The following is an 8,542-nucleotide window of genomic DNA, read 5'->3' on the forward strand; positions in this document are numbered from 1 at the left end:
ATAGACAAATGATTTTAAAAGACATTTCACTAAAGAAGATATATAAATGGTTGGTAAGCATGAAGAGATTCCCGACATCATTAATCATTCAGTTCAGTTTAGTCACTCAGTCAAGTCTGACTCTTTGCAACCCCATGGACTGTAGCACACCAGGCCTCCCTGTCCATCACCAACCCCCAGAGTTTACTCAAACTCAAGTCCATTGAGTCGGTGATGCCATCCAACCATCTCATCCTCTGTCCTCCCTTTCTCCTCCCACTTTCAATCATTCCCAACATCAGGGTCTTTTCAAATGAGTCAGCTCTTCCCATCAGGTGGCCAAAGGGTTGGAGCTTCAGCTTCAGCATCAGTCCTTCCAATGAAGATTCAGGACTGATTTCCTTTAGGATGGGCTGGTTGGATCTCCTTGCTGTCCAAGGTACTCTCAAGAGTCTTCTCCAACACCACAGTTCAAAAGCATCAATTCTTTGGCGCTCAGCTTTCTTTATAGTCCAACTCTCACATCCATGCATGACCACTGGAAAAACCATAGCCTTGACTAGACGGACCTTTGTTGGCAAGATAATGTCTTTGCTTTTTAATATGCTGTCTAGGTTGGTCATAACTTTCCTTCCAAGGAGTAAGCGTCTTTTAATTTCATGGCTGCAATCACCATCTGCAATGATTTTGGAACCCCCAAAAATAAAGTCTGTCATTGTTTCCCATCTATTTGCCATGAAGTGAAAGGACTGGATGCCATGATCTTAGTTTTCTGAATGTTGAGCTTTAAGCCAACTTTTCACTCTCCTCTTTCACTTCCATCAAGAGGCTCTTTAGTTCTTCTTCACTTTCTGCCATAAGGGTGACGTCATCTGCATATCTGAGGTTATTGATATTTCTCCTGGCAATCTTGATTCCAGCTTGTGCTTCATCCAGCCTATTTTTCTCATGATGTACTCTACATATAAGTTAAATAAGCAGGGTGACAAGCAGGGTGACAATATACAGCCTTGATGTACTCCTTTCCCTCTTTGGAACTAGTCTGTTGTTCCATGTCCAGTTCTAACTGTTGCTTCCTAACCTGCATACAGATTTCTCAAGAGGCAAGTCAGGTGGTGTGGTATTCCCATCTCTTTCAGAATTTTCCACAGTTTGTGGTGATCCACAGAGTCAAAGGCTTTGGCATAGTCAATAAAGCAGAAATAGATGTTTTTCTGGAACTCTATTGCTTTTTTGATACTCCAACGGATGTTGGCAATTTGATGTCTGGTTCCTCTGCCTTTTCTAAAACCAGCTTGAACATCTGAAAGTTCATGGTTCATGTACTTCTGAAATCTGGCTTGGAGAATTTTGAGCATTACTTTACTAGCATGTGAGATGAGTGAAACTGTGCAGTAGTTTGAGCATTCTTTGGGATTGCCTTTCTTTGGGATTGGAATGAAAACTGACCTTTTCCAGCCCTGTGGCCACTGTTGAGTTTTCCAAATTTGCTGGCATATTGAATGCAGCACTTTCACAGCATCATCTTTTAGGATTTGAAATAGCTCATCTGAAATTCCATCACCTCCACTAGCTTTGTTCGTAGTGATGCTAATCATTAGAGAAATATAAATCAAAACCACAATGAGATACTACTTCACAGACACCAGGATGGCTGTAGTCAAACAGATGAAGAACCCTAGGTTGCAAGGATGTTTCAACATATGCAAATCAATAAATATTATATATCACATTAAAAGGATGATAGACAAAAGTCATATAATCATCATGTGCTCAGTCAATATGTCTTAGCATGATATGTGATCATTTATGTGTTTTCTCCCTCAGTAGCTCTTACCAAACTATATCAGTTAATGGCATCTTAAACTCCCAAAAAAGTAGTCTACCATGTCCTCTTCTAGGCATCTACATCTTGTGTTGGATCAGGAGTTCCCAAAATATCGCCTGAAGACATAAAAAAGTAATCTATACATATGTGCGCTGATTTATTATCACCGATACAGAGTCACTAATTGACTTTTCTCCTGCTGCTGCTGACAAATTCTGCTGTCAAATTATGCACATGCTCATCTTTTTTCTGATGACTACTCAGAACAACAAAAAACTGCAAAACATTAGGTAGGGGTCTTGGAAAGTCTTTCAGTCTCTTTCTGTTACAGGTAAGAAACCAAAGATCCCTGAAGACTCACTAAGTCCTAACACTGTTCAGCTAGACCATCATGGAGCCAACCCTACAGGTCAATGCTCCAGAATTCCAGGTCTGGGCTGGCCCTGGAGTACGAATGTGTCATCCATATTCAAGATGACCTCAGCCAGAGGTTATGACTTTTTATCCAGCTTTTTATCCAGACTTAGTGGAAGTCTTATAGTCTCTATGGAATATACTTATGGTCCTCAGACTATACTGATATATCCATGATATAAACATTATTAAGCACACTACTATGAACCACACAATATTTTAAATAAAAATATAAGTAAAAATGAGAACAAAGGTAGAAAACTCACTTACCTTCTAGGCCCAAGCAGATAACAAAAATGAGTGAGACAGGCTAGACTGTAGGGTTACCAGATACAATACAGAGTGTCCTAACTGAATTGCACCAGTTACACAAGACATACACTGAGAACAGTAAAATAAAATCGCTATTTATGTGAATGTCAGGAATTTGCAGAGAACTGGAAAGTGCCTGCCCCTCTCACCAGCAGAGGGCAGCTGCCTCAGTCTCAGAGGTTGTCGCCACGGGAAACACAGCCCTGAGGTCACCAAATTATTTAAACTACATCAGCTGGGAAGCCAGGCTTTTAGTAAACTCTCCCACACTGTAAAAGTGCTCAACTGATTTGGAAAAATTTACAGACTACTTGGGGGGATTAAAAAAAAGTATCTGTAGATTCTGATGGTGTTTAAAGAAAATGAAGTTGCTCAGTTGTGTCCAACTCTTTGCTACCCTACCCCCGGACTGTAGCCCACCAGGCTCCTCTGTCCATGGGATTTTCCAGGCAAGAATACTGGAGTGGGGTTGCCATTTTCTTCTCCAGGGGATCTTCCCAACCCAGGGAAGAACCCAGGTCTCCCACATTGCAGGCAGATGCTTTAACCTCTGAGCCACCAGGGAAGCCCCAAATAAGACTTCTCTTTCCCACCCAAATGGGGAAGCAGTTGAGCCCTACAGGTTTCAGACAGATGGAGGTCGAAATTTATATCACCAGTGCTGTAACAATAATGGATTTGACTTAAGGATATGGGCTTCCCAAGAGAAGCTAGTGGTAAAGCGCCTGCCTGCCAACGCTGGAGACATGAAATGGGGGTGGAGTGGGGGGCTGGGTTCCATCCCTGGATTGGGAAGCTCAGGGATTGGGATCCCTGGATTGGAAGTGGGCATAGCAACCCACTCCAGTATTCTTGCCTGGAGAATTTCATGGACAGAGAAACCTGGGGGGCTACCGTCCATGGGGTCACAAAGAGTGGGACACGACTGAGCGAGTGAGCGAGCGAGTGAGCATGCGTGTAAGCATTAGGCTGTATCTAAACAGACTCCTAGCAGGCTTCTAAACTGAACTAACCGCGCTCTCACCCAATCCAGCCGTTCACTCCAGCAAAGCAAAGTTTACCCTTCAATGAAAAAAGCAAACTGGAATATTCCCTCCCTCTTCGCAGACATAAGAGGCAGGACCTGGAGAGAGGCGGAGCTGGGTGTGCTCCGCCCCTGCTTCCCGACTCTCCGGGGCAACTCTGCGACAAGGAAAGCCAAAGGGGAGAGGAGGTGGATGCTTTAATTTCTGGAATAAAACTGTTTTGAATTAGAGGTGTCCTGGAAGGCATTTTATCATCAGTGAAAGAACAGATGAGGCATGGGGCTTCCCCCTCCCCCTTGCACCCCGCCTCTGAGATTTCACGCAGAGAGGAAGAAGTAGGACTTTGGGTAAGTTTGGGCAGAAGAAGAAAAGAATTAAATTGTTTTCTAATTGCACCTTATGAATCCCTCTCTTTTATTAACATAAATGTTGCAGGTATTTTTAGTTTGAATAACTGAAAACCCATCTCAAACGGGCTTGTGTAATAGATGTGGGCACAGTGTGGGCAAGACCGCAGATCTGTTTCCCTGCTTTTCTCAGCTCTGCCTCTCTCTGTCCTGGCTTCTTCCTCAGACCCAGCATCCTGCTTGGTTACCAAATGGCAGCTGGCAGCAGATGTAACTGCATGTTCCCCCTTCACTTCTGAAGGGGAGAGCATTACTTCCTGAAAGGGAGGATCAAAGATTCTCAGTTCCCTGCTGAGTGGAACACTTGCGAAGAAATCCCTGTGGCTAGGGAAATGCCATGTTCTGGCTGGATTAGGCTTGTATAAATTAATCCAGTCAATGGAACATAATTAAACTAGCCAGGATCCTCCACAAACAGTAGTGAAAAAGTAAACACAACCAAAATGCAAGGCTGCTACCAAGTAGGACGGAAATGGTATGGGTGTGAGAGGGGGGGAAATGTACACCGTGGGAGATGAGGACAGACTGAGTAGAAGGCATGGCTGTTGAGCCATGACCTCTGAAGAGGAAAAGGGATTGGGTGGAGGCCAGGAGGAGAGTGGATTGTAAAGGGTTGGACATGGAGTGTGAAAGGGCTCTGCAGATCGGTGAATTAATCGAAGAATCCTGGAGCGCCACACAGTGCATTATGTTATGGAAACTGTAAGGAGCTGATTTGTTGGCGCACCAGGTACCAGGGAGATGAGGGAGAGAAGAGTGTCTACCCGAGGAATTTGGACACAGGATGAGTAGAACTGTCAGGAGCTGAATGCCACTCTCAAACAGAGCAATTGAGAGCTTGGTAAAGGGACTATTTACAACGCTGTGGGAAGGATTAAGGGAAATAACAGAGATATGCTATGTTGCCATTGTTCTGTTGCCAAGCCGTGTCTGATTCTTTGTGACCCCATGGGCTGCAGCATGCCAGGATTCCCTGCCCCTCTTAATAAAGGCCTAAAGAGACATGCTGTATTATGAGGTAACAGCAACACAAAGTCATTGCCATCCCTAGGTCTGAGGGGGAACAGGGGAGCCAACACCAAAGGACCAGACATCTCAGAGTCTGCTGACGGGAGCTGTGGGGTTTGCTAGAAGGGTGTTGTTGTCTGCTCTTAGCAACCTGGCTGGGAGGAGCCTGGAGAAAGAAAACCCTAGACCTCAGTGCTGGTGACTGCCATTGGTTACGACAAACTACAAGTTGGTGGGCGAGGGATATTATGAAGGCAGTCTATTACAAGTCAGCATCCTGGGGCCCAGAGAAGAGTGGAAAGTGTTGGGACCTAAAGGGACAAACAGGAAACAGCCGGCACAGAAGGAGGGTGAACACCTGGAGGAATAAACAAACTCTCAGAAAGCATCCTGTGGGTCCCAGGACATCATTGAAAATTTCAGAGTTGGAGCACCACTGGCCTCTAGAGGGAGCTCAAGGATTTCTCTCCTTGCGCTCGCTGGCTCCAGAGACAAAACATCGATAAAGCCTTGAAGAAGAAATATATAGATTCCAGGGAAAGAGCCCTCAGCTAGGAGATGGAACTCGGAAGTGGACAGCAATTGCGCCCAGAAATGGAAATTTTCCCTTTGCGCTTAGATTTGCTACATTTGGGTTGATTTGTAATAATACCAATTAAAGAAGTCAAAACTGCCACTAGGTATTATTCACTGGATGCCAAGTTTTAGTATAGCATTTAGTACAATTCCTCAAGGTACACACCACTTATATTCCCATTTTACAGATTAGGGGACTGGGAGAGCCTGGATTTGGACCCACATAACGCTGGGCCTCTCTGCTCCTTTTTTCTTCCAGGTTGCTGCTTTAGTCCACTAAAGGTTGCCCTTCCTTAGAAGCCTAATAAAGCCGTGTAGCCTAATAAAGCCAGGGCAGTGTCCAGGGAAAAGGAGCGTGAAAGTAGAAGAAGCTTTCTATGTTAGGGTTTATCTTCATTGAACAATTTTAAGCACATATTTAATGACTGACACCGACTACCTGCCAGGCTCTGGACCAGGTGCCAAGGTTACCCAGATGAGCAAGATGAGGTCATGACCGTGCAGCCCTCAGAGTTCCGAGTGTGCGGAGCAGAGGCGAATCCCGAGTCCACGACATGCCACCTGTCTGAGCAGGGCCAGACCCTACGTCACTCAACACTCTGTTTCCTTATCCATCAAAGATGCATAGTAGATAAATACTACCTAAGAGCAATGCAATGGGAGCTTCCCTGATGGCTCAGAGGAAGAGAGTCCACCTGTCAATGTGGGAGACGTGAGTTTGATCCCTGATCTGGGACGATTCCACGTGCCGTGGAGCAGCGAGACCTGTGAGCTACAACTATTGAGCCTGTCCTCTAGAGCCTGGGGAGCCGCAGCTACTGAAGCCCGTGCACCCTGAAGCCCTCTGCAGCAAGAGAAGCTATCACAATGAGAAGCCCACACACCGCAACTAGAGAGTAGCCCCTCTCTCTGCAACTAGAGAAAAATCTGAACAGCAACGTAGACCCAGCACAGCCAAAATGAAAGAAAGAACAGCACCGTGCATGTTGTTAATGTCCCAAAGGATTGAGCTGCTGTCTTTACGACACGCTGTCAGCCTCTGGGGCTTCTACGGTAGATGGAGAGAGAGAGAGAGAAAGACAAAGTCAGGTTTTTGGCTTGAGGAGCCAAAGGAATCAAAAAGACCACTCTGTCCGCCACGTTGGCAAGGTCCAGGGTTATAAGGTCAAAAAAAAAAAAAGTCTTCTGGAGGCTCTAAGGGGACCCAGTTCAGCTGTTGGTTTGGGGGTCAGAGCTCCAAGTTCCGAGGTGGCAGACCGTTCTTGTCTGGCATTCCAGCTCTGATCAGTTGGTACTGGCTGCCCAGACCAACAGTCACAGGGCTCCGCAGACTGTATGTAGGATTAACGGAAAGAATGCCACAAGCCAGAGAAGATTTCTGCCACTGATACAGGACTGAGAGGAGAGAGCATGTGAGTCTACAAGTGTGTTCTTTGCCTTGGAATATTCCTTGAGCAGGGTCCTCTGGGGAGGACTCGGAGGTCCTGACTAAAGACTGAGATGAAGGTAATCCCCGTATCTGTCCAGGACTGTCCTCGGTTCAGCATTGAAGGAATCCCCTCAATCTCAGGCACAACTCAATTCGTGTTACAGGCTGTTTTCTATCTGACAACCCTTAACAAAACAAATAGCAACAAAAATCTATGAACTCAGACCAGCCGAGATGACTGGTTTCTTTTCTTTTTCTTCAGTCTGTGCAAAGGCATGGATTCTGGCCTGCTGTAATATGTTGGCCTGTATATCCCCTAAATTTCCCTTCTCCTCACAGCAGCCAATGGCATCTCAATTTCTCAGTGATTTTTCCCTGCTCTATCCACTGAAGTCTTAGCAGGAAACAGATGGCACCCTCAAAAGGGTTTAACTGAAAAGCATTGCGCACAGGGATTATTATCAGAGGCGTGGGCAGGGTTAACGGGGCCCACAAGATCTAGGGAGACACCCAGGGATTAACCCTCAGCCCCAGAGAGGGGTGCAGCTCCCGGTCTGCAGAGAGCCGCGCTGCCCAGAGAGACCCACGGCAGGGAGCTGGGGCCTCTGGCCATTGCCTCGGGTCAGAGGGCAGGGAGAGCATGCCAGGCGCCTGGTGCAGGGGTGGTCAGACTCCAGGCCCCAGAGCCTGGCCAGAGAGGACGGAGAAAAGAGCCCAGAAGAACCAGGCCGGGCCGCCTGCTGCCACTCAGCTTCCATTCCAGTCCTTTCCTCCGCAGGAGAAAGCAGCTCAGATCCCCGACCATGAGAACACTCCAAGTGTCATCACTGACGGATGACAGAGTTGTTTCCTGCTCCTTCCTGGAAACACTAAACCCGGAGGGGCGCAAGGTGGCCAGGAGAGGGAGATGAGGAAGCAGGGACGGCAGAATCTGGCTGCTCCAGCCCCAGGCCTGAGCAGACCTGATGTGACCATCCTGACTGCCTTCTCCCGCCCCCTCTGTTCATGATGCCCTGACTCTCAGCTGGCATCCTGGCAGTGAAGGCAGTTCTTCCCTGAAGGAGTGCGCCAACCCTTCCATTCCTCAGGACCCAGGTATCATACTTAGCGCTCTGTCATTATGGAGTCACTCTGGCCTCCCATTGACCATGTCAGTTGCACGGGGACTATGATAAATCCCCTGGGCTCCGGTCATAGCACTGTCCCCATTTGGTAGCAATTCAGTTTCTCCCTGTTAAACAGAATCAATCGCACTGGCCCATAGAAACACCCAATGCTTTGCCCTTAATTACGGCAGGCACAGCCTGAGATGGCCATGGGGCATTTTCAGTGTTGCGCCATGGAAATATTCCTCCCTCTTTGGCACAAGGACCTCAAGCTCACTAGATACAAAATGTTTCAGGGACAGGAAGATAACCTCCTTGAAGAGGGTTATTCAGGGTAACAGAGAAGCCACTTCCACCTCCATCCCGGGTGCCTACAGACATACTCAGCACCTTGTATTGACCACAGATCTGAGCACTTGATGAACAACACTCCAGCCTCACAAGAGGCTGTCTCCCTT

This window comes from Cervus elaphus, chromosome 3, assembly GCF_910594005.1.
Source record: "Cervus elaphus chromosome 3, mCerEla1.1, whole genome shotgun sequence".
In the NCBI taxonomy this organism is placed as follows: Eukaryota; Metazoa; Chordata; class Mammalia; order Artiodactyla; family Cervidae; genus Cervus; species Cervus elaphus.